Source organism: Dermacentor silvarum, chromosome 5 (assembly GCF_013339745.2).
Source record: "Dermacentor silvarum isolate Dsil-2018 chromosome 5, BIME_Dsil_1.4, whole genome shotgun sequence".
Classification (NCBI taxonomy): Eukaryota; Metazoa; Arthropoda; class Arachnida; order Ixodida; family Ixodidae; genus Dermacentor; species Dermacentor silvarum.
Window position 1 is genome coordinate 25,679,819 of NC_051158.1, and position 25,502 is coordinate 25,705,320.

Below are 25,502 nucleotides of genomic sequence, written 5' to 3' on the forward strand. Positions count from 1 at the left end.
TGTCTGCAGGTATGCTGCGAACGTGAAAAGCATATTTTTTTTCATTAGGAGTGTCAAAGTGGAAAAGAGTGTGCGTGTGTGTGAAGTGTGGGAGGCCGGTCACGTGGTAGAGGTAGAGAGGATATTGGAGAGCTTAGGAAGAGCATGTATGTATGTATGTGTGTATGTATGTATGTATGTATGTATGTATGTATGTATGTATGTATGTATGTATGTATGTATGTATGTATGTATGTATGTATGTATGTATGTATGTATGTATGTATGTATGTATGTATGTATGTATGTATGTATGTATGTATGTATGTATGTATGTATGTATGTATGTATGTATGTATGTATGTATGTATGTATGTATGTATGTATGTATGTATGTATGTATGTATTATAGGCCCATAAGGCTTGCTTTCAGTATTGTATAAAATATTCACCAAGATAATTTCCTATAGAATCAGGGCAACACTTGACTTCAGTCAACCCAGAAAACAGGCTGGCTTCAGGAAGGGATATTTTACAATGGATCACATCCAAGTCATCAATCAGGTAATTGAGAAATCTGCGGAGTACAATAAACGTCTCTACGTGGTTTTCATAGATTATGAAAAGGCATTTGATTCAGTATAGAGATACCAGCAGTCATAAAGGCATTGCGTAATCAAGGAGTACAGGAGGCATACGTGAATATCACGGCAAATATCTACAAAGATTTCATAACTACATTGGTTCTCCACAAGAAACGTAGAAAGATACCTATCAAGAAAGGGGTCAGGCAAGAGACACAATCTCTCCAGTGCTATTCACTGCATGCTTAGAAGAAGTATTCAAGCTATTGGACTGGGAAAGCTTAGTAGTTATCATCAACCGCGAATATCTCAGCAACCTTTGGTTTGCAGATGACATTGTCCTGTTCAGCAAAAATGGGGACGAATTACAACAGATGATTGATGACCTTAACCGAGAAAGTGTAAGAGTGGGGTTGAAGATGAATATGCGGAAGACAAAGATAATAGAGAGTTTTAGTATTGCGGAAAATGTTTGCGTTAGCGTTAGCGTGTTACGCACGCTAAATCTTTGCGGAACGCTGTTCGATAGAGTTTTAGCATAGCGTAAGACAGCGATGCGCCGCTAAGCGCGAAACTTCGCCGCGCCATCTAGCTGTGAGTAGTCAAAGCAGCAAACTGAGCAGCTCGACAACCAAACTAGCCGTGTCGATCCACGCCAAGCCTTGAAAAGAGCCTGCATGGTCAAGCCAAAGGGCCGAGGGTGCCGCCATGTTTGCAACGCTAAAAACTTAGCGAGCGTTTAGCGTCTCCGCTATATTCGAAAAATAGCGGACGCACGCTACGCGCAAAACTGAAATAGCGTTCTGAGCATGCGCAGTCTGACCCCGCTATTTTTTTTTTTTTTTGCGTTTAGCGTGGTGCCATTTCCGCAATACTAAAACTGTCTAATGTTCAATAGCCTGGCAAGGGAACAAGAATTCAGGATCGCCAGTCAGCCTCAAGAGTGTGTAAAAGAGTATGTTTATCTAGGTTAATTACTCACAGGAGACCCTGATCATGAGAAGGATATTTACAGAAGAATAAAATTGGGTTGGAGTGCATACGGCAGGCATTGCCAAATCCTAACCGGGAGCTTACTACTGTCGTTGAAAAGAAGAGTGTACAATAATTGCATTCTACCGGTGCTAACATGTGGGGCAGAAACTTGGAGGTTAACAAAGAAACTCGAGGACAAGTTAAGGACCGCACAAAGAGCGATGGAACGAAAAATGTTAGGCCTAACGTTAAGATACAGGAAGAGAGCGGTTACAATTAGAGTTACAGAATGGATACCAAGAGAAGGGAAGCGCAGTCGAGGACGGCAGAAAACTAAGTGGGGCGATAAAGTTACGAAATTTGCAGGCGCAAGTTGGAATCAGCTAGCGCAAGACAGGGGTAGTTGGAGATCGCAGGGAGAGGCCTTCGTCCTGCAGTGGAGATAAAAATAGGCTGATGATGATGATGAAGGGTGTGAGTAATAGACCGATTTGCACCCCTATTCACTTTTAGGGGTGTAAACTATTTTACAAGGGTGTAAGGGTGTGTGTAAGAGACATATTTATTCCCTTATTCACTTCTAAGGCGTGTCAATTATTTTACAATGTAGAAGCTCGATCATGACGTGCAATGCAGCGCAAAACATCGAAATACGGGAACATAGGTGCGTGTGTGTTGATAGCTAAACGGACAGATGTGTACAAACACAGGCGCTTACAGGTACAGCGCTCAGTGACTGCAAACGCGATACTCGGAACTCCTGGCTGTCGGCGCTTTTTACGCCCCCTGGTGGGCGCAGGGGACATCGAACTGACGCATTACGGTGCAGGATCAAAGCGAGATGACGCAACCCGTCACAAAGGCTCTCGATTTCGCACACTGGAATCGTACCCACGACCTCGCGCTCGGCAAGCGACTCTCTCATACCGAGCCGCGCATGCCACGATGTCGTCGGCGATGCGCCAAATTTCCGTAACCTTCGGCCAAATAAAAGAGGAGCGCGAAACGAAATCGCGTCCTTCGACGCGTCACGTGGAGTTCACGGCGACGGCCGCGGGAATCGCAACGATGCGCGAGCTTCTCCGAACACACGTGCGCGCGTCATCCCACGGCCGTATCACGTGACCGTAATTACGCGCGAGCAGTATGTTGTTTGCTTGTTTGTGCGCGTGCACGCGCGCGCACTCGCGTACGTGCAGCGCCACGAATGTGGAACGCCTGACCCGCGCGCGACCGCGCGCTCCTCCTGCCTGCAAGGCCCGGCCATAGACAATTGTAATAACCAGTTCCGAACACCGCCGCTTCGCGCTCGTGTACGGTGTATAAATGCTCGGGGACCGCAGACGACACACAGCGCAGCGCCACCATGCGGGCGCGGAGAGCAGGTCAGCAGCGCCGAAACGTCCCTGTCATTCTGTGCCTCCGAGCGCCCGGCACGTATTCTTCTCCGGCCGGAGAAGTCAATCGGCGAAGGTGACGTGATAAATGAGTGCGCATGTACTCGGACGCGTTTGCCCGAACAAGCCGCAAGGGGTCTGCTGCTACACTCTGGGGGGCTCACGCTCCCTGCGACCGTTAGATCGTCCATTCTTTATCTCATCTGTCCGGTAATTGATGCACCTTTCCCGCCTGTTCGCCCGTGTGGTACTCATAAAGAAGGCAAGCAAGGCAGCAAGACATTGTAATAACCACTCTGTAGCATCGCCGCAACAGCCGCGTGCTAGACTGTAAAGCTCCTCAGTAGACGAGATCTCCGCCACGAGGCGTGAAAGAGCAGGTCAGGGGAGCCGAAACGTCTCGATTAGCTGAGACGCCGGCAACACGTCATCTTCATAGCTAGAGTTACTTGATAGCACACGGGCGCGAACGTGTGGTACCGCTACATACGCTGACACGTCTACGTCTGGTATACGTATACCACGAGGAGACAGATTTCCTGCACGTTCTCCGCGATAGTCCGTTCGTCTGTATACGCTCTGATATCGCATTCAGCTATTGTCTCATAGAGCCACTCGCTCACCCGTTTCCTAATCTGGAAGTTCATGAAAACTGTGACAATAAGTTTCAACACGACCCTGCACGGACTTGACGTGCGCAAGTGCGGTTGCGCAAGACAACGTCGCCACCGTGCGGCCGCAGAGAGCGACTCGACGGAGCCGAAACGTCGATCGTCTGCTGCTGAGAGATTGGCGATCGCCGTTCCTTCACTTGTATATGTCTGATACCTCGTTCTTCCTTCTCGCTCACCGATCAACTCGCTCACCCGTTTGCTCATCTAGAATTCATAAATACTGCAATATGACCAGCTGCAAAAAGACAACTACGCCACCGTGCGCCCACGAAGAGCAGTTTGACGGAACCGAAACGTCAGCCGTTACCGGAGAAAGCAGATGGTGCAGGTGACATCACACACATTGTAAGACTGAGGCCGAACTAACACTTTACTGTAGCAGCTCCTGGACAGAGCCCGCTGAAGAAGATGGTGTCTATGATAGTAATGATTATATACAATGAAAAAAAAAATCAAGCACATAGAGAGCGCTTACACTATGAGCGCTCTGTCACTTCCGCGTGCCACTGGAAAATGGACAGAAGAGAGAGGACGTCGCGGCACGACCGTATATCATAAACAGGATCGCACATACGAGGTTTTTCTTTCGCATTCTTTCGCCCAACAGCCCTGAATTCACTCGGTCATATACGACATTTTGGGGAATGAAGGCAGAAAAGCGTGTCTACTACATAGTGTGTTCAGACAGGCGCTACACGGGTTCACGTGCTCGAGTAATAAGCTAACAGGGTTTAATCATATACACAGTGAGGAGTGGCGTCCAGCACTGACATTGTTGAGAACACTTGCAGCAAGGCGGTCTCGTCATATCGTCGTCAAAAATCAAACTCAACTTTCATTGTAAATTTTATTTGAGTCCTCCGACAGGACACCATCGCGTATGAAAGCTAATTATTTGGGTGCTTTATTTACTGTCTTGATCACTGTTTTCTAAGATATGGAACCTAAATTAACACACTTGATGCATCATAGACTATCCTCAATGTATAGTTTTACAATTGTCTATACGCTCTTCAGAGCAATTCGCTTCGGCGGTGTTCAACACTATATGTACAGTCAACCGCAAAAGTTTACGGATCACGGAATCTCAGAAAACCTAGAATTTCCTAGCAGCCTGCAACAGTAGCCAGTAAAACAATACATCACAATGTTCGCGCGGAGGCTGGAAAATGCGAATGCGTTCAACGTAGAGCCTACGTTGTGAAACTGCTCAGATATTCAACTTTTTCTCAGATCCCGTGGTCTGTAAAATTTTGCTGTCGACTGTACGTATACGCATCACATCACACGAGGCTTCCGGCTTTTATCATGGCGAATGAACAAGCAAGCAAGCAAAAGCACGTCACACACCACGCGGAAACGCATCTGCCCCAGACATAATCGGAAGTTCGGGACCCACGTGACCTTGTCCAGCCCTTTCTACATAGCTTCCGGTCACGAACGGCATCGTCTGCTTCTCCGCGGCAGCAGCAGACGAGCGCGAACTACACCGCAGGGGAACTGCATGCTGTATGCAAGACGACAAGTTTGAAGGCACGATCGTAAAGCAGATGGGTTTCGGTGCCCTTAGAGGCGTGACAGGGAACACAGGCCTCACGTGATCTTGCACCCTGGTGTTCGTCATTTCCGGCCTACAACGGCATCGTCTGTATTCTATACCAGAAGCAGACGATACGCAGCAGAAGTACAGTTGCTAGCAGAAGTTAGCAGCATGCGGTAAAGAGCCTACCGAAAAAGAGGGGGTACAGGAACGAAAAAAGTACGTCAGTTTCGCGCCTTTGCGTTGGATTTCATTATGTTACTAGATCGACACCTGGCGCAACGATCGTTGAAGATTCGTTTACGAATTGACAAGGGTCCGGGGAGGTAGCCCATCGTATAGCTTCTTTTCTTTGTAGTTCAATTGTCTTGTACACTAGCGCCGCACAGCTGTTTTCCGCAGCGAAAAATTCGTTTCTAGCAGGTTAATATCACAATCCACATGAACATAGTCGTTCGAAGCCGCAAGAACGAAGCTTAAGTAAATAGATGTAACTTCGCCCTTGAAAACATCCCTCATAGACACTATATAGCCCCATAGAAATTCTGCATTATCATTGGAATCAGAAAAAAAAATGATCTGGTGTTTTACGCACCGGAACCGCGATCTGATCATGAGGCACGCTGTAGAGTGGAGGACTCCGAATTAATTTTGACCACCTGGGATTGCGGCGCCCTCATCGAAAGGAGGCAACTACGGTCCGGATTCAACCCGCAACCTCGAGCTTAGCATGCAGCGCAACACCACGCGGGTGTGCATTCAGCTACGTGATCTTCTCCTCCATGGGTGCTATTCTGGACCCTAACTAATTTTGCTATATCGTCAAATTCGTCATCTCTGATTCGCTTACAGGGCGCGGCTACACCATATATCTGATTCGCTCAAACCGCCAACATGGCGGGATTTTGAGTACCCAGAAAAAGCACCGCCTGACTGCAGCCAACGTCCGGTCTGTCGTCCGCTTTTTTTATGCCAGTACATAGCAGACGAGGCACGCGTACCACGTGATCTGCTCCGCCCTGACTACACGTATATCGTCCAGGCTCCAGCCTTACGATAATGGTGTCGTCTGCTTTTTTTCTGCCAGTAGCAGCAGACGGCGCGCGCATATGCCACGTGATCTCCTCCACGCTGGCTGCACGTATAAGGTCCAGCCTTGCGATAACGGTGTCGTGTGCTTTTTCTTCCAGTAGATAGCAGACGGCGCGTGCATATGCCACGTGGTCTCTTCCATCCTGACAGGGCGTAACATCCAGTCTTGCGATAACGGTGTCTTCTTTTTCTGCCAGTAGCAGACAGCGAGCGCATGCCACGTGATCTCCGCTCTGACATACGTAACGTCCAGTCTTCCGATAACGGTGTCGTCCGCGTCTTTTTCTGCAAGTACACAGCAGACGACGTGCACGTACCACGTGATCTTCTCAGCCCTGACAGGACGTAACGTCCAGTCTTGTGATAACAGCCGTTATATGCGCGCGCCGTCTCCTACTGGCAGAAAAAGCAGACGACACCGGTGTCTGTCTGCTTTTTATGCCAGTAGCAGACGGCGCGCGCATATGCCACATGATCTCCTCCCCCCTGACAGAGCGTAACGTCCGGTCTCACGACAACGACGTCATATCTGCGTGCTTTTTTTTTTTTTTTTCTGCCAGTAGCAGACGACGCGTTCAACCGAAACGGCCAGCAGCTGTGGTGCAGACCACACTGCGCGACCAGATCGAGAGTGTTCGGACGAAGAAGTACAGAGGAGGGGAGGGTTCTGCTCGTGCTTGCGGGTGAAAGGAAAAACAAGCTTGGAGGAGGTAGGGGGCAGCTCATCTGCATCGAATGGTTCCCATGGCGTTATACACGCACGAGTGTCTCCGACGAGGTCAAACGGGCCACGCCGCGCGGGCAACCGTTGCAGGCCGGGTCCGCTTGCAATGTTGACCCCCGACTCTGAACGGCCCGAGAGGAAAGATAGATAAAGAGAGATTCACTCCGTGAAGCCACCGTCTATCTACATTGTGCCGACCCTGTGATTCCATCTAGGGGATAACATGCGCGATCATGAGGGGCAGCCGGCCGTCTAGGACATCGGCAACAATTACTCTCCGTACTGTATTATAACAGCATACGCAACTCATATGCTTGCCCTCCTCCCGAAGGACAAGAGCGTAATTGATAACCAAACAGCACAGATGCAGTCAATTAAGCATATATGCAATAAAGCGCACCGGATGGCACGTGGGTATAGAGGAAACCCTCCAGTGCGAAAACTTTCAAGGTATTAAAAGGACGCTAAAGAGAAAGTGGAAATCAGCATATATTGTTAAAGCATTTTCTTTCTTTCAAAACGTTATTTTCGTTAGTTTCGCGGTAATGTATGGTGATCATTAGAAGAGAAAACGAGGTCAAAGTTCTATGCTTTCAATTCCGCGCAGAAACTTCAGCGACCGTGCCTCACTGTGACGTCACTGATCTTACTGGATTTCTTCAACAGCAGCCGCAGCAGTAGTACATAGTCGTAGTACGTAACGGTAGTATAGCAGTTGTAGTGGTAGTAGTAGTGGTAGTAGGCGGAGGAGGAGGAGGAGGAGCAACAGCAGGTAGGAGTAGTGGTCATCATCATCATCATCATCATCATCATCATCATCATCATCATCATCATCTGCCTATTTTTATGTCCCCTACAGGACGAAGGCCTCTCCCAGCGATTTCAAATTAACCGTCTCGCGCTAGCTGATTCGAACTTGCGCCTGCAGTTGAGCTCAGCGCCGCCCCTCGGCTGATGAAGAGGCTACGATGCTCAAAAATTGCCGCGAATGTCAATAATGTGCAGTGACCACTTCTGTCGCGAGGCGACGCTGCCATCCGTAATTTTGAGTCGGGTGGCGTGGTGAGTGAAGGAACTTTCTAGAATACGGGAGTTGGGGTCTAAAATGAGAGAAAAGACCGGCTCTTTGATTTATCCTGGAGAGGTTAGCCTGGCGATACGCCTAGCATGCCATCCTACCGATGAGAACGATGAGAAACGAAATTATAACGCACAGTGCACGTCATAGAGACGCCATACAGAGGACACACAACACTCGACATACAAGGCTAGATGATCTCGTCGAGCAGTCTCTTTTTAGAATCTGGTCTAATATGACTCTTGCAACACAAAGTTGAGAGAAACTGATCTCAACGAGACACGCGCTTTAAGATTAGTACGCCCGTCGCGTGTTGCGGCGTGTATTGCGTACGCTGTGTGTGTCCGTAACGTGCACTGTGCGTACCGTCCCGCGTACCTCGCGTATCATATCACGCACTGCGCGCAATCACTTCGTGTAAGGTGCGTATCATTTGATGTACTTTGTGCGTTCACGTGTGCGTGTTCACTCGATGTGTTCACGTGTGTTCACTTAGTGTGTTCGCTTAGTTTGTTCAATTTGCGTGATCGCTTGGTGTGTTCACTTGGTGTGTTGACTTGATGTGTTGACTTGATGTGTTGACTTGATGTGTTGACTTGATGTGTGGACTTGATGTGTTGACTTGATGTGTGGACTTGATGTGTGGACTTGATGTGTGACTTGATGTGTGGACTTGATGTGTGGACTTGATGTGTGGACTTGATGTGTGGACTTGATGTGTGGACTTGATGTGTGGACTTCGTGTGTGGACTTCGTGTGTGGACTTCGTGTGTGGACTTCGTGTGTGGACTTCGTGCGTGACTTCGTGCGTTGACTTCGTGTGTGGACTTCGTGTGTGGACTTCGTGTGTGGACTTCGTGCGTGGACTTCGTGTGTGGGGTGTGGACTTCGTGTGTGACTTCGTGGGGACTTCGTGTTGACTTCGTGGACTTCGTGTGTGGACTTCGTGTTGACTTCGTGTGTGGACTCGTGTTGACTTGATGTGTTGACTTGATGACTTGATGTGGACTTGATGTGTGGACTTGATGTGTGTGACTTGATGTGATGTGTGGACTTTGTTGATGTGTGGACTGGGTGTTTGACTTGCGTGTGTGGACTTGATGTGTGGACTTGTGTGTGGATGACTGTGACGTGAATTGATGTTGACTTGATGACTTGATGTTGACATGATGTGACATGATGAGTTGACTTGATGTGTGGACTTGATGTGTGGACTTGACGTGTGGACTTGACGTGGACTTGACGTGGACTTGATGAGTTGACTGTTTGTTCACTTGATGTGCTAACTTTAGGCGTTCACCTGATGGTTCACTGGCGTGTTTATTTCTTTCAGTGTCTTTTTGATATGTTTCTTCAGAATGGTGAACCGCGCCTGCCGGGCATCGAACTCGGGTCACCGAGAGAGGACGTCAAGAGTGGGGGGGGCAATTACGCATTACGCGCGTACGTCATGCCGCTTTTGTTTTCTCTCGCCGCGGCGTGGCGCTTTAGGCGGGCCACTATCGTCGCCCCCCCCCCCCCCCCCCCCCCCCCGGCGGCGGAACCGACTGTCCCGCCTCCGAGACGAGGGCGAGGCGACTGTCTCCGAAGAGACACCGCCCCGGCTGAACTTCACAGGTCGCTGGAGTTCGGGGAAGAGACGCGCGTGGCGGCAAGCGAGTTTGGGTGGAGTCATAAACGACGATATGCAACGTGCGACGGCATCCGACGGTGCGAAGGAAAAAAAAAGTGAAGGAGATGAAAGGAGAAGGCAATTAAGGGGACGCAACAATTCCGTTTGAGAAGAAACCCTCCATGAACGATGACGTCTCAAACCGAAAGTTCTGCGAAGCGTCACCGGCTACAAGGCGTGAAAGGCAGCGAAAGAGAGGTCGCAGACGGGGACATACGTATAACGCCAGTAAACGAACTGGCTCGTCTCTTTACCAGCGGCTACAGAGAGAGCCTAATGCCAATCCGACGCACGGCCGCAATGTCCCTACGTTGGAAAACGGTGGTGCAATATTGGCCTCGCTTAAAAGGAGTACCGATATGAAATTTTCAACTCGTCGCCTTTATTGTTTTCTTTTGAGTTAAATGAATGTCCATACCTTTTTATATTCATACTTGAGGGTGCACATGAAACACGCCGACTAGACTACACGAGCGGATTCTGTTTGGCGGGAAAACGGTTAGATACAAACGTGCGTAGATACAAACAAGCACGGATAGTAGGCCCCCGGAAAATGCGCAAAGTACCCTAAGAATGCTAACGCATTGATATGAATACGTACCAACTCGCCCAACCTCCCGTTCTCCTAATGTGCATACCCTCTAAACCTATAGGAAGAAGTAGTGGGTATACTACTATAGTAGTAGTAGTAGTAGTAGTAGTAGTAGTAGTAGTAGTAGTAGTAGTAGTAGTAGTAGTAGTAGTAGTGGTAGTCGTAGTAGTAGTAGTAGTAGTAGTAGTAGTAGTAGTAGTAGTAGTAGTAGTAGTAGTAGTAGTAGTAGTAGTAGTAGTAGTAGTAGTAGTAGTAGTAGTAGTAGCAGTAGTAGTAGTAGTAGTAGTAGTGGTAGTGGTAGTACCAGCGTTCCTCATTAATCAATCAGATGGTGATTCTTGCCACGCAATACCCCAGAATCGAAATTTAATTTAACTTAATTTAGCAGTACTTAATTTAGCAGTAATAGTATAGCACTTGCAGCAGCTGTAGTATAGTTGCAGTAGTACTAGTATAGTGGCGTCAAAGATTGGACTATACTTTGGCTTTGCACGGTCCAAAATCTCCAACAGCGCGACTTGGGACAAGGACAACAAAAATAAGCAGCAGACAAAGGCAACCGCTCACTGTCGTATTCTCAAACAAGGTCAACCGTTGCACGCGCCGTTATACATCCAAACGAACGACCGAACAGAGATTCATTTCGCCTCCCTTGAACTTCTTTCGAGCGAGAAGACAAAAATGAGAACCCCAGCGACTCGATCCTTTTGTTTTCGTTTCTTCCTTTCTTTGTTTCTTTCTTTCTTTTCACAACAAAAACGAGAAGGATTAAGCGACGTCACACCTTCCACACGGGCGTCAACGACTTTATTTATATCGCCGTAAACGGACGATAATCGCGCCCGATCCGCACCCGCACCCAAATTTGTTGGATTTAAGAGAGCAAGTTGAGTTCTAACGACTATAGGAGGTGTAGCTCTGGTTTTGGGGGGCTCGAATTTCTTACAACTGTCGAAAAACAGTAAATAAAAATCAAATTGCAGCACAAAGCTTGCAGCTTCGCAGCTCTGCACCAAAGAACAGATAACGCAATTCTGTAAGCATGCATCTGCCAGAGCACCTGATGGGGACGAATGCGATGCGAATATGATCTGGGAGTGCAAACCAATACATTCTCCGCGGCTGTTATTCCACACTGACTCACGCGATTCGTCTTTGGAAACGGCAACAATAACAACTAGAAGAATGAGGAAAAGAAAGACAGCAAACTAAACGATATCAAGGAAGGAGTGGAGATGACGAGACGAGACTGGCGTGGCTAAGTTGGACAAGCAAGATTGAAGACAAAAAAAAAAAAAAAGAACGGAGGAAAACAAAAAGAAAGCGTAGGCTGCATTGAAAAGAAGAGAACAACAAACACAGTAAAAAAAAAAAAATGTAGGAAGACAGTCATGCACAAGAGAGCAAAAAACTGGGGACGGACTGGCAAGAAGCGGCGCACAAAAAAAATAATAAAATAAAGACTGAAGGGCGAGTGGAAGTGAGAAGCTGGTTTCCAAGAAACAGAAGAATTTCTGAGGCAAGGGGAGAAGAGATGAGAAAGTGTAGAAGGCTGTTCATTTACCCCAACGTTGAGAGCCAAGTGTGTTTGTGCGTGCGTCTGTGACGTATAGCATCGAGCACGGTATATAGCGAAAGCTGTATCTGAGCTTTTGTCTTCTTTCGGCTTCTTCACTTTCCTGAGATCCCCCCCCCCCCCCCCCCCCCCCCCCCCATCGGGGGACATGCTTGAGAGCGTTGAAACTATCGACGAAAAAGAAGCCTGTTCACACATCTGGAGGGAGAGAGAGGGAAAAAAATCAAAGACGATCGAAAGAAGGAAATGTGCACAAGTGCAGCAGTGTTGAAAAAAGAAAAGAAAAATCGAAAGGAAGAAGGAAAAACCGAACTGCCCCTGCATATATATGCCCAGCTTTCTGCACAAGCAGGAGATTTCGGTTTCCTTCCAGTGCACGGAACTTCCCCGTTTGTCTGCGAAGCTGCACGCCAGGACAAGGTTGCGACGAGGAAAGAGAGTCGAAAAGCAGGCAGTGCGTGACAAAACGAAATTTCAGGAATTCCAGCGCCGAGTGATACCGGGACTGCTCCGCGAGTTGGGGAGAACAGAAAACCAGACCTCTTCATTCAGCTTGCCTGCATGAATGACTCACCCAGACTCACCCATCCGCCCACTCACTCACGGACTCACTCGTTGACTCACTCACTCACTCGTTCAATAAACACTAAACCGCTAAATCGTTCGCATGCTCACTCACCAACTAAGCCAATCACAAACTCTCTCTCACACACACACTCACACGCACATGTCGATGCAAGCACTAAGTCATTCGCTCGTTCACTATTTCAATCCCTAGCTCGCTCGCTAATTCACTCACTCACTCAGACACATTCAGGCACTCACTCACTCACTCACTCACTCACTCACTCACTCACTCACTCACTCACTCACTCACTCACTCACCACATGCACCCAGTCACTTCCAGTGTCGACTGAGCCGCGGCTGCGACGCACCAATGCAGATCACAAGATTGCGAGCGCGACATGTAGGCCACTTATACTATACTATACTATACACGTCACTACACGTCACCACACACACAGACACACACACATGCGCGCGCGCGCGACACCCGTGTACTTATATTTAGGTGCACGTTAAAGAACCCCAGGTGGTCCAAATTACCGGAGTCCCCCTCTACGGCATGCCTCACAATCAGATCGTGGTTTTGGCACGTAAAACCCCAGAAAGAAAGTACATAAACATATGCGTCGTTTACAGTTCCCTCTTCTTTTCTTCTCTTTTCTGCACGTCACATTCGATTTTGCTTTCTCTCCACGTTGTTCAGACACGAAGTGCAGCCCGGACTAGTCCAGGAGAGGTATTCTGCAAGAGTACACCTAGTGGACATGTCCATTTCGTCTGCTGTTCCGATTTGCTGGGCTGGGGTGCGCTTCAACAGGAGCCAGGCGCCACAGCCAATCAGCACTTCAGCAGAAGACGAAATGGTCACGTCCACTATGGTGGACTCTTACAGAATACCTCCTCAGGGCTTGGACGGCAGTCCAGTTCTACTCCCACTGGATAATATACATTCGCGACGCTGCGCACGTGTCGTTCTTGTGGTGGTCTGTGTACATAAATTGCCCTTGGGATGACGCCAGTGGGAGCTTGCGTAGATGGATCGTATAGGCTGGGGGGCAGATAAATTACAGAACCGAGCGGGCGGAAACGAAAGAAGCAAAACAAACAAACAAACATCCCACGCTATGGAGAGAACGCCGAAAAGCGAGAGCGACTATACAGCTCGAAGACCAGAGACCGCGGGCTGTTCCCACCAACACTATTCCCGACTGCCTCACTGCGCCTGTCTCTCTCTACCAGCTACAAGACGAATAGCGGCTTGAAGGATACGCGCGTTGACAGGCAGGTAAATGTAAGGACCGCAGTGTTTACAAGAAAGAAAGAAAGAAAGAAAGAAAGAAAGAAAGAAAGAAAGAAAGAAAGAAAGAAAGAAAGAAAGAAAGAAAGAAAGAAAGAAAGCGTGAGCCGGTAAGAACAAGACGGAACGGAGAAAACCGAAAATGGGTCTCCTCGTCAACTGCAGGACGTGCGCATATCATACGCTGACGGCGGCGTCGGCGTCGACAGGTGCCGGAGAAGAAAACGAGGTCCCCGCCCTCGCCTTGCGCTACCCCCTCTCCCCATCCTTCACTCCCTCCCTCCCCCACACGTGCACTCACGCACCGTCGAAATTCGTGCAGCGGTGCATAAGCCATCGAAGTGCAGGCGGATCACTGAACTTGAACGATAGAGAGTTTTAGCGTGTCCGCGGTATTCCGCTAAACGCAAGCGGACTGGGTGTTTTACCGGATGAGCGGAGGCGCAAACGTGAACGGTGCAGCCACCTGGTGGCGCAGAGCTCGACCAGAAAAACACAGAGCTAATATGGCAGTAACAAAGTGTGTTTTACGGCAGCAGCGAAGCAAAAACACACTTGGTTACTCCAATATTAGCTGTGTTTGTCTGGTTGAGCTCTGCGCCACCAGGCGGCTGCACCGTTCACGTTTGCGCCTCCGCCCATCCGGTAAAACGCCCAGTCCGCTTGCGTTTACCTGAATACCGGACACGCTAAAGCTTTCTAATAAAAAAATAAAAGAAAAAAACAACAGTTTCGTCCGAAAAGCTTGTAGCTATCAGTTATACCTGATAGTAGCCACTCCAAAATGTTACCTATATATGGAGAAATATAAATGGCCACTACAGGAAAATACGCATTTCTCTCGCATTTACCGCTAAATCGGCACCGATTTCCTTCTCGTGAATATTATTTGGAAACTTTTTTCTTACGGGATACTGCGAACGGGAAAGTGCCTTAAGACAGCACTGCACGCAACTGTACTGAGACCCATCGCATGTCGACGACCAGGCGAAACAAGCGCGTGAAACAAACAAAAAAAAAAAAAAATGTGATAGAGACCGCACACCGAGACAGACAAGCGAGATTGAAGCCGGAGGCGCGGGAGACAGCCGGCGTATTACAAGTTGCCGGGCGTGGAGTAAAAAAAAAAGAATAAATGAATGAATAAAAAGATAACAGGACGGCAAGGGATAAACTCAGACAAGCAATGCGTGACGGCCGGCTGTGTAGTTAATCTCGGCGCGCTCAACGGGAAGCCTCGGCACTCCTGCGCCATCTGGCACGCTCAACGCATGCGTAGGAATGTGGGAGGAAATCGCACCATATATATATATATATATATATATATATATATATATATATACCACGTGACCGGCTTCCCACCCTTCACACACGAGGAAAAAAATGTATGCATAACAATTTTCCACTTAAACACTCCTAATGCTAACGCATTATTAGCAAATGATTACCCACGTCCTTTCCATGGCTTCATTGTCTGATTGCGTCATATGTATTGTAGGAATTGCAAAAGCTGCTAAAGTACAAAAAGGAGGTCCAGTGGTTAAAAAGTGAGCTAGGACCTGCAGCGCATGAAGAGTCATTTAAGTAAAAACGAAAGCGACAGCGCATGCAACGAAGAAATGAAAAAAAAAAAAAAAAACGGATCAGAACTATAGGAGAAAAGTCTAGAGAGACAGTATAGGCGACGCTACCCTGAAGTTTTAGCACTAGCTCTCGGCGACGTCACGAATTCTGAAAGTCTGTTCGGGGCTTATCAAATTGTTTATCGTTAATGAATTATTAGCATCGCATTGTAAAGGAAAGCAATACGCTCAACACGGTAAGTATCGAGAACGTTTTTCTGCACTAAATAGAGCCCATGTATATGCGAAAAGGCATCGAAATCAGCGACGTCATACCTACGTGTATACGCTTTGCTGCTCAGGCAAGAATTTTCAAGGAAACGGGTAAGTTAACTGGCTTTAATTTTGTTCTGCTTGTAATCATGCCTTCCCTGTCGAATGAATGGAAACATTGTTCTATAGAATACTTAGTCTAAACCAGTTTATAGCGCTGCTTCTTAGTGCTTCTTCATCAGGCTCTTGGCTGAACAACCACATGCATGCACTGAGATATTGTACACGTTTCTGTACAAGCTCAAGTGGACAAAGTTAATCCTGAGCACAGCAACTCTCACAGTCCAGGTGTTCTCTTAGTGACGTATATCGACATTCGATCAATCAATCAGACACAACGGCGTACGGTCACGCCCATCTCGCTGCGTACGCGGTTGCAGACGACACGCACCAAGGTTGTGACGCCGCAAACACTGCAAGCAAACCAGAACAAGGGGGGAACCAAAGAAGACTCGCTCGACCAAGTCTTTCCTCGCTCCATTGGAGCAAGCAATGCACACACACGCGTGCTGTAACACCGAAGCCACAGACGCAGCAAACGCGCGCCAAGCGAGACGACCGGATACGCCTCTGTCAAGCCTGTCGAGGCTGCGTGGTAAATCCGTACGGTTCCCCGAGTGGGTATGTCTTTCTCCAGCGGCCATTGACGTACGCGGATAACGAGTACGTCTGCTTCTACGCGTCCTTTGTTTTATCGTTTTGGTCCCGTCTGCTGTGTGTCGTCTGCTGTTTGCCGTTCTGCCCTGTGTCGTCTGCTACGTGTCGTACTGCCCTGTGTCGTCTGCTACATGTCGTCTAGTACATGTCGTCCACCTTGAGTCGAGGAGTGTTGAGTCGGCTGCTCGTCATTGCTCCTGTGTCGCGTTGATATCACTGCTTCGCTAGAAACGAGCTTTAGCGGGTCCATAATCGCATTAAAGTTCACGGAATACCGGACACGCAGACGTAAGTGCATGGTGAGGTTGATGACTGGTTTCTAATGGCGCATCCTCTTCGAAACGGGGTGGCGACAAGCAGCCACCTAACCTGCGTGAGCAAGTTTTACTATAAATCTATTGTAGAGCAGCATTTTGCCCATCCCTACTTAATATTATTGCTCTTCATAAAAACTTATATATCTATATTGCAAAGTTATCTTTGCCTGTAACACGGTGGACTGTAACATCCCCAGCTCCATCTCATACCTGCGTTTTTCCCACCAATAGTCTAAACGTATCGCGCTTATTTCGGCCCCCGACCAGTTAATTAACGCTCACGTGATATTAGGATCCAAGCGCTTCTGGAATGTGGTCGTGCCAAGCATACGGTCCTGGTATACGGTGAATATCTTGGCATTCCACAACTATGTGCTCAGTCATATCCAGGCTTCCGCTCCTATAATATTTGCCTCTATATGTTCCTCCAGCTCGGACCTCACATGGAAAAGGCACATCGGCGTTGGTGACGCCACCTTGTGACACTGTCGTCGACTAGAGCACACATAACTACAGATGCAACGGCATCTACCTATGTGTCGGTGCAAAGGCGTTGACAGCAACAATAATTCTCCTATACACAGGATTTATTTTTCTTTGTGTTTTGTTTTGCGAGAACACTGCGGAAGCACAAAAACCGTTCTTAGGGATTGTGGTTGCAGAAGGAGTCACAGGGTGGCGCCTCCAGCGCTGCTGCTGCCATCGACGTCACCGGTATTCCGTAAACTGTAACACATTTACTAACGAGCTATCAAACATAACCTAACCTAATCTTTCTAAACCTTGTTTGTACGCGTTAAGTGTGTTTATCCCGATCTCCAGATACGCTGAGGTTATGGTTGTACAGCGTACATGTACCATACATGTACATGTGCCACTTTGTACCGTACACCTTTCGAAACTACCAGGACGCATACGGTCCGTTATACGCTGGTTTGAATAAGAAAGTTGCACAATACTGACTGCGCGACGTCGATAAGAGAATAAGTGCGTACGGATATGGCGCTGGGCACATGGGCAGCGCCTAACACACACACACACAAACAAACAAACGCGCGCGCATAAAAACAAAACAAGGAAGCCAAATGAGCACGAGCGCGCGCAAGACGGAACGAATTCTACGACACGGAGAGCGGAAAGAACTTCGGAGGAAGCGGAGATTCTTTCTACACGGCCAAGAAGGAAAAAGGGGGGGGGGGGGGGGGGGGGGGGGTGCTAGAGAGCGCGCGTCATCGTCATCATCGTTCCGTTTGTAAGGAGCACGCGGCAGGCCTACCTCGCAGCCAGCCAGGCTTCGGTGGCGGCTTCAGCGCAGCAGCCGCCGAAGGGCCTGCCGTGTCGTACGGTGGATCGCGCACTCATCGCGAAAGCAAACCAGGTCACGACCGACAGAGACAAAAGGAGCCAAGCCACGCCTCCTGCCCACCCCAACTACGTATACACGGCTCCCCCTTTTTTGCTGGACCGAGCCGTCTTCTGCTTCCTTTTTCTCGGCTTCGTCTGCAGTTCGTCTCTTCTGTTCGCGAGGCATTGGTGTATATAGCTCTCTCCTTTGAACTCCTTCTGGAAAGGGGTGATTCATAGCCACCCAAGCAGACGACGCTTCCTCTTGTCCGCCTGCTCGTTCGTTCTGGCAACGCGTTCGCTAAGGTCTACTCCTGTAGAAAACGACTACTTATAGCATTCAAACCAATGTAACTTGGACATCTATCATGAACTTCACAGGAAGCTAGAAAAACATACTTAGTATGATGCGTTATAGGGCTATAATGGTAAATAAATATTAGTCCTCGTGCCTTCCTTTCTTCTTCTGCAGTTCGTCTTCTGTTCGCGAGGCATTGGTGTATACAGCTCTCCTTTGAACTCTCTCTGGAAAGGGGTGATTCATCGCCATCCAAGCAGACGACGCTTCCTCTTGTCCGTCTGCTCGTTCGTTCTGGCAAAACGTACGCTAAGGATCACTCTTGTGGAAAAGGCCTATAGATACTGATATAGCATTCACACCAATGTAACTTGTACTTATATCGTGAACTTCAAAGGAAAAAAAGAAAATGCTTGACACGATGCGTTAAATATAGGCCTATATTGGTAAACAAATATTACCGAAGCCCTCGTGTCTGTATAAACTGAGCTGGAATCAGTCACGAAATGGTAATTCGGTGTTCCCTTTGTAACAGTATGCCAAGCTGCACGCTTACTGAGATTGAGCTCCGATTCGTTCTTCTGCACTCGAGATATCTGTATCTTCTGACCGTACGCGGTTAAATAGAGATAAAATGAGCAATGAATTATTCTTGGCAATTTTTGTAAAACACTTGATGTCCTAAATTAGAGTTCTGCTTCCTGCAGTTGCTGGAATTTATATTTGTTGCTAAAATGCAACAAATTTCATTTAGACCCATCCAGCCATTGTCTCGTGAATTCATTTCTGCGTTTTACATATATATGAATACGGGAAATCAGAGTTGAATATAAAGGGGGGGGGGGTATACAGCGGTCAAACTCAGCTGGTTACAAGAAAAAAAAAGACATCTTACAATTTCTGCTACCTTCCTCCTTCTATAGCCAACTTTCTGTTCACCTAACGCCCACCAGAAGGAAGAGTTTGATGCATAAATAGGGTTTGCTTAATTCATATATATCTAAAGTTCCAGAGCGGCATTTGAGCTGCGTTTTCAGCGGCTAAATTATGCAGCCCCTTCAGCTGCCTGAATTCTTTTCTCATCCACAGACAAGTGTGACCACATCATCGGGCACGAAGTCCCGAAGCAGGGAGCAGAAAGACAGAGTTGGCATTTCAGAATCGCTAAATAGTCTATCGGCGCGCACGCGTTGTAACCAGAAAACAAGAACGAAAAAAAGGAAGAAAGAAAAAAAAAACGATAGAGGTTCATATCGTATTCACTGCAGACGCCCAACAATGGGCCGATTCGTCGTCCAGATGTCGTCCAGATGTCGTCCAGATGTCGTCATTGAGAAAGAACCGATCGACTCGTGGGCAAGGGGGGGGGGGGGGGGGGGGGGGCATTCAAAAATAAAGAAAGAAAAAGAAAGAAAGAAAGAAAGAAAGAAAGAAAGAAAGAAAGAAAGAAAGAAAGAAAGAAAGAAAGAAAGAAAGCTTGCACCGCCGTTATACCGCGATCGTTATAGCGACTGCAATGTACGTATCGCTGCCGTATGCTGACGGGAGGCTCGGTTGACCTCTAAGGAGGACTTCGAAAGACGCCGCATCACTTGTTCTCTGATATCATTTTTTTTTACTTTAACGAGTGTACAGTCGAGTGGACACATTGTGGAAACTTGTCTCTCCGTGTTATTTATGCCTTAGTGATTAAGGAAGACCAATGGATAACGTTTTGGCGGGTAAGTCGATTTGTTCGTTCGTGTGAGGCAGTCCCCCCCGAGCATTAATTCATTTTTTCATTGCGTCTTCAGCGTATAACTTCACTCTGGCTTGTCCCCTATCTATTTTCTTAGTAAGTTGTGGGGGTTTAACATTCTGAAATTGCGCAGTTGGTTACGAGGCACGTCACAGTGGAGGGCTCCGGATGAAATTTCGATCACCTGCAGGTTCTTGAACGGGCACCTAAACTCCAAGTTCACGAACGTCTTTGCATTTTCTTTATTCACCCCTTACACGCTCACCCAGTGGGTAGGGTAGCTAACCGGGTTTAGTGCCTGGCCAATCACGCTATTCTTTATCGTTCTCTCTCTCTCACTCACACACCTGCCGCCCCTTTCATCACTCGGATAGTTTAGCTGGCAGAGAGCGAGGTCGCGGGTGTGAGTCGATTCCCGACTGCTTTCCTGCGGGGTGGTCGATACGAAAACGCTCACTCGTCGAGCTTTTCGTGGCGTATCAAAGAAACCACCGGTGTTCGAAACTAATTGACAGCATATTTCCCCTACTGCACCTCTCAAAAACAGTGCCCTGCTTCGGTACGTTAAACACAATGAATGAATGAATGAATGAATGAATGAATGAATGAATGAATGAATGAATGAATGAATGAATGAATGAATTCAATTTCATTTAATTATTTTGTTTCGCCATCACATATGTATGCGATAGCCGAGGTGTCCCGAGTAAAAGTTACGTTTCTATATACAGTCGAACCCGGATATATCGAATCTGAAGGAGATCCCAAAGTTCGATATATAGGTAATTGGACATCTAAAATAAAAATGTTATACAGAAACTTTCAAGGGTATTTTACACCTGTTTGTTTATATGTTGGTTCGATATATCCGGGTTCGACTGTATAGCTTGGCAAACCCGGGGACGCCGCCTAAAACACCTCGGCGGCATTTCAGCATCGAGCAGGAAATAATAAAGTGAACTAACATTTACATAGAGTTTAACAACTGTAGCAATGGCAGCAATGTAACGTTCAACATAATATAAGCAAAAGAATGAATGAATGAATCAATCAATCAATCAATCAATCAATCATAAAAAAGGCCTTCCTTTTCATGCATCGCCCGAAAGGTTTTTGAACGAGGTTCTCACTAGACTAATACCGGTGTACTTTCGATCGCGATTGGCTCCTTTGGTTAAGCTCGCCGATTATGGAGACGAAATTTCGTAGAACGAGCCAAGGACTCTCCTCGAGAGAGCAGCTCGCTTCCAAAGCTGAGCTTCCAGCTGTGGGCTTTCGGGACTCAGGAAAGGGCGGTGGTTTTCCGCGCAGTGGGCTGCTTCTACTCGGACAATGCCTTCAACGTCTGCGACACGACCCACAGCGAACGGGCTTCAAGGTTAAGCGTTCATTGTTTCTACAAGCGGAGGCGAGTGCACTTCGCTCGTAGTAGCATATCGGCTCATCAGCTGATACTCGAGCACGCGAACGAAGAAACAAGCAAACACACAAACACACACGCACAAACACACACGCGCAAACACAAACACACAAGTAAATAAGCAAGAACGACTTCCGAAATACACAATACGAACAATGCTTTCTCTGACACCTGCGACGAGCCAGACTTTGAATGCCTCTCTGCTTTTACAGAGAATGAGCTATAGCGATGCTAGTGAATAATATATGTGTATACACAACGTTAAAATGTTACAATATTTACGAGGGTTTCGCCATAAGTCTCCTGCTCGGCAATTATACATTTCATAGCAATTCATAGCACATCAGTTTTAACCGGTTTAGAGATTTCAATATAGCTTCAGTTTGCACAATTGCGATATCGCTTTTAATTGCCGACTTACAGAGTCGTAAGGTTGATGCTTCGTTTTTATTGCTTTTTTTTCCTGCAATTAGGCAATTTTCAACGACTTTATGCGAAATCGGTGGCCTTACTCTAGAATATTCTACCTGCATACGGTAAATTTTAGCCTATACCTTTAAATGCAACAAACCTCGTCAAATTCGCTTCAGTGGATGCTGATCAAAGTGATTTCGCCGTTGCCACGTATATATCAGATATCGACACCTGTGGTAAAGAGGGCGCTTTAATTAGCTCGGGCGCTCCAATCTAAATAGCACATGGGAACGCAGAAATCGTTTTTACTGGCAACCACTACAGTGATTCTGGCGAGTATTGTGGCATTTAAAACTAGTGACTCTAGTGACTGTAGCCAGTGATTTATTTATTTTGGTTGTCAATACTTTATTACGAAGATTACTGAAAATGCATCACCATCATCATCAGCCTGTATTTATGTCCACTGCAGAAGCTAGCACAAGACAGGGGTAATTGGAGATCGCAGGGAGAGGCCTTGGTCCTTCAGTGGACATAAATATTGAAAATTACGAAATTAAAAAAAACTGAAGTATAAACTTTCCAATTCTGTAACACAGAAAAAAATCTATATCACAATTATGTAAACTGCATCTAAAAATTCATCTTAAGCGAACAAAACTGATGATTTACACATGGTTCTAAAATAGACTGCTTATATGTGCTCATGAGTTGGACTTTTGCAATACACTTGTAAACAATGTAACAAATTCACTTAAGATATAAATTGATTAATCAAATTTGTCCGCTTTGGATGCTCTAACGGGTGCAGTTTACAAAACTAGAATATCTGTTCTTGGTGCAGAAGCTACGAATTTTCATACTTCGTGCTTCTATTTTATTCAAATTTACCCATTTTTGAAAATTCCTTATAAAAATTCTGATCTTAAATCAGAATTACGCTTCCAACGGTCACTGGGATTTAACTTTCTCTCTCAAACGCAACAAATATCATTAAAATAGGCCCAGTGGTTATCTCAGAAAAGCGTTTCGGCGTTCTTACACGCACTTGAATAGGCGGCATCGGAGTTGGGCGCGAGCTAAAAGCTTCCCCTTAAAGCCTAGACATAACTGCACCCGCCGTCCAGCTGCCTATTTCTATTCTTGTTTCTTTCTTCACCGTCTTACATCTGTCTGTCTTCTTCTTTCGCCCTCCCTTTATCTCTGTCTAGCGAATGCCACGTCGCAGGACGGAAAGGCTTCTTCATTTCGCGACCAACTTTACAGCCCGCTTTCACGGACTACCGGTGCCTAAAGATAGCCCCGAAAAGAAAGAAAGATAAAAAAAAGAAAGCTGTGGCATCGTAGAGACTATCCCCTCGTCACAGCCAGAGTACGCGAGCGACCAGTTCGCACTCAGCTCCAACCGACACCGCCAAATGCGACATCCAAGTCCAGCTCGACCAAGGTAACCCTAACCAAGGCAAGGTCCGGTGCCGGCCGTCGAGGGAAAGAAAGCGACAGAAGCGCCACGCAGCGGCGACGACCGTGGGAAGCAGACGACCGAGACGGTATGTGTGCTAGCGCGATGTGTTTACTACGTGGTTTATTACCTGCCACTATTACGGTGCGGCAGTGTGGAGAATGTTGTAAGAGAGATAGCATATAATGATTTATATTACGGCTTCTGTATAGGTACCCTGCACAGGACAGGGGGCGCTGCGATCGACTCTGTCGTTCATTAGGCGGCCCGAGCTGGGGCTGTCCCGAGGAGAAAAAAAATTGCTGGCTCTCGATTCGGTAATCGAGAGTCGGTGTAAGCATGAAATGGCTACCATATGGCGTCTTTTGCTGCCTGTGGTGCCGCCGCCTTCAGCCGCCTTTCTTCTTCAAAAGGTGCAGCGCGCTCAGCGTCTGTCGCGGTTTTTTCTTCTTGTCGCATCGAAGTGGTCGGCTTCAAATGTGCGGCATTAGGTAGGTGTCCGCGGCGCGCCGGACACTGCCGGCTTGGTCACGCAGCGTGGCGCCATCTCTCGAGCCGCCGCAAAACCCGCGCCGCGGAACTCACGGACCACTGGCGTTGAAAAGAGCACAGACAACACTGTCTCAGCGCCACAAAATGATAAGTGTATGGTGCCCTGCATCTGCCTTTTGAACGTTGCTATTGGAAATGGCAAATAAAACTTCAGCGCACTAATAGTTACAGCTTGAGTGATATTGTGAACAAGCATTAGGAAGAAATTCTAAGCAATATTTTTTGTAATTTGCTTGGGCAGTAACTAGCGTATGCAATGCGGTCCTATGCAAAGGGTTGAAGCCCAGAGACCGCACTTCCTTAAGTTTTGACTGCTTGCCCGGATGATCTCGCTTTGTTCTCGCAACGATACGCGGATCTCCTCGTTCGAGTTTCCCGGATAGCTGCTCTGGCTTTTGGCTCAAGGTCACTTGAAGGTCGCCGAAAACGGGAAAGATACCGGAGCAAATATTCGCAACAGGATGAGGCATGCGTCTGCTGCAGCAAAAGTCCGGAAACGAATCAGCGCACATCGTAATTAGGAATGCCAGGACATTCAACCCAGGAATATCCGCAGGAAACGTCCACATGCGCTTGCGTTCAAAGCGAATGGGAGGATTAACCGGTCAACAGTCAAGGGTACGTAGAAAGGGACGTGTACAGCAATGGCGGTAAAGAAAGTAACAGCCGGCAAGAGATTGATGAACCGGAGTCGTTACATGCATAGATAACTGTACAATATAGAGACAGAGGTTTTAATGAAAAAGGGAAATACCAAGGGGAGATGTAGGCAAAGCGCTAGGCTGCAATGCGTGCATTTATATAAGAGCCGATTAGCTCAAGCAGCTATAGGTGGCTGTAGCTAGATGGCGTTCTGCTGCCGAGCATGACGAGGTCCTGGGTTCGACTACCGACCGCGACCGCATTTCGACGAGAACGGAACGCGAGAACGATCCTGTACTGCATTCGACGTAGAGGATACCGGATGGTATAGAAAGTATAATGTGAGACACGATCTGGCAGATGCCACCGGCTCTGCATATAAATAAGTGAGCGATCAAACGTCTTCCCCTTCCTCACAAGAAGTTAATAGAGCGCAGGCATTGACCCTCAGATTATTGCAACGAGGCTCGTATCCCAGCCCGGCTTTATTACACAAGCTTTATCCCCGACACTTATGCCAGTAGTTCTTGCAGGCACTGCAATGACTCGCTAGCTTAGACCATATGCTCTGGCGTTGCCCCTCGTTACGAGGCACGGAACAAATAAATTATGACAAGTTGGCTCTCCGCTACAAAGCCCCGATGCCGGGCGCACTATGGGCTGTCCCAGAGGGCCCATGATGGCGGCGGTCGGCATGGCCGTGACTGTCCCAACGTGGGAGCGGCGCCGCTGCGCGCTGAAGTGCGTACCTCAGACGTCATTAAGTGTTCCATCCATCCATCCATCCATCCTCATCAAACGTCTTTGCTAAACACTAATTGAATCGACATCAAAATAAATAACTAAAAATTTACGCATGTAAAATAAAGTTTTTCGAATCAGAGTAACTATTATAAAAATGCGTTCAGAGTGGCGGATCACTGGCCTGCTGATATTTGTTCCCACGTTTCGCCTTCGTTAGCTGCACTCGTTATCTAATACAGTAGGTCCGTTCTAGATATATAAGAGGTAAAGG

General features: G+C 47.5%; 2 protein-coding genes across 3 annotated transcripts in view; one reads left to right on the plus strand and one right to left on the minus strand.

Moving 5' to 3' along the window:
• The window catches only part of LOC119453117 (Usher syndrome type-1G protein homolog), a 132,072-nt gene that overhangs the window by 13,192 nt on the left and 93,378 nt on the right, over positions 1-25,502 (minus strand).
• Positions 19,759-25,502, plus strand: part of LOC119453116 (uncharacterized) — a 68,755-nt gene continuing 63,011 nt past the window's right edge. The window contains exons 1-2 of one of the 2 annotated variants that reach the window (XM_049667556.1): positions 19,759-19,980; positions 23,043-23,381. The gene's annotated coding sequence lies outside the window, so the exon portion shown is untranslated. The remainder of the gene's footprint in view (positions 19,981-23,042; positions 23,382-25,502) is intronic. The other variant, XM_049667555.1, reaches the window with a different exon arrangement.